Here is a 1,700-nt window from a genome sequence, read left to right as displayed (position 1 = left end):
CGCTTCTGTTCTGCGCAGTCATCAGCATCTCAGTAGTGAGGAAATTTTCCTCTGAGTTTGTAGCTTGCTTGAAGCAATCAGAGCCAACAAGAGAATTAATTTGCAGACACATATGAATTTTACCTAGTCTTTTTTGATATAATTTATGCAACTAGTCTCTATTCCGTGAACGGGTAGGTACAACTAATTCCTGTATATTTTTATCTTACTCAAACCCAATCACACCCATATTATCTGACCTGTGTTGATTTTGAACCAAGATACCATCATTGGAAAAGTTGCTGGACAAGTTGGTGAACGGGACTACTAACCATAAACTTGCATGGAAGAATATCAGGGACAATACAAAATCAAGTGCATCTCAGGTTGTTGTCTAATTTATTATGGATAAATTGACCATATCCTGGTATTTCTAATTAAAGGAGGATCTATTGACCTTATCTTGGTATCCAGAAGTATGCCACGATGTTCACCAATAACTTCAGCTGACATAAATCATGCACCACAAACGTTCAATCAGTCACCTACTTATGCTTGAATTTCTTTCCGTGGAGTACTACACATACATATTTATTATCTGAGCTTTGAAGGAATATGACACCCGGATATCCATACTTGCATCGGACCATTGTACAAAGCCTAAAAAGTTCAGTAAATAAACAATTTGCACATGGCTAATACTAAGGTTAAGTACAGAAAGAAGCTCCCTCTTTATGCTATCATCTTCCCAGATCGGAGGTGATTGCCTCGGTGTAGACGAGTAAGAGCTCCTGACGAGAGGTACCGTTGCCGCCTCGCTCGCTGCTGCTGCGCCGTGCTGGGGGGTTTGGGGCTCGCCTCTTTACAGAATTTTGTGAAATGCATGCTGTCGTTATTATTCAGATTTTGCAGCTTGCACGGCGTGATCTTCAGATAAGAAACCAGGAAAAGTACACAAAGTGCATTTACAGTCAAACTAGTTCAATTTTTTCTCCTGATAGTTTGACGGTCTCGATCTAAACCTGTCTCCTTCGCAAAAGAAAAAAAAACTCATTTTGCATGGAATGAAACACGTGCTTCTAAAGGAAGCGGTATGTTAAACAGATGTCAGGTTTTCTCTTTCTAGTAAGCAATATGATGTGAACTGTGGTTGTTCTTCAGACTTCAGATATTGACGCCGAGCAGTCAAATTTTGGACAATTGTCAATCCTGGACGAGTTGACAATTTCGCCTCTCCCATGTCATTACCAGTATGCTCTTCACCTCTACCATATCATTACCAGCATGCTCGCTCTTAGTGCAATTCAGCAAGTTCAGACTTCAGTGCGTACTGGAAAAACAGAGTAGACATATAGGAACAAACCCAATGTCACCCTCGCACAGACCAAGGATGAAACAGTAAAAATGAAGACGCAAACTTCAATGGGCTCCAGTACAAGACAGACAATGTAAACAAAGCAAAGGCAACTCACAACTTCAGAGTAAAGACTAAGGACCATAACGCAAATCAGCCCATCAAAGAGCCAACCATAACAACCAAACTTTGAAACTAATAGTTGGCAGGGGCCGCGCGAACGCGTACCCCCTCTATCACAAATTATGACGTCCACTCTCCCTCAAAGGGGAGATGGTAAGCCAGCACACCCACAAAGTGCAATATGGGCCACTAGCCTAGGCCAGGGCTCTTCTTGATCAGCCATAGACCCCGTCCAGGTAAGTAT

At 41.9% G+C, this 1,700-nt stretch overlaps 1 non-coding gene across 1 annotated transcript; it reads right to left on the bottom strand.

Moving 5' to 3' along the window:
• Positions 1-1,538: 1,538 nt before the first annotated feature.
• Positions 1,539-1,700, bottom strand: LOC119326846. The gene has a single exon (XR_005158211.1). It is a non-coding gene; the product is annotated as a U1 spliceosomal RNA (small nuclear RNA).

The sequence above is a fragment of the Triticum dicoccoides genome, chromosome 6B (genome assembly GCF_002162155.2).
Source record: "Triticum dicoccoides isolate Atlit2015 ecotype Zavitan chromosome 6B, WEW_v2.0, whole genome shotgun sequence".
In the NCBI taxonomy this organism is placed as follows: domain Eukaryota; kingdom Viridiplantae; phylum Streptophyta; class Magnoliopsida; order Poales; family Poaceae; genus Triticum; species Triticum dicoccoides.
The sequence above is the reverse complement of the archived record's forward strand: the minus strand, read 5'-3'. Positions and strand labels throughout refer to the sequence as shown.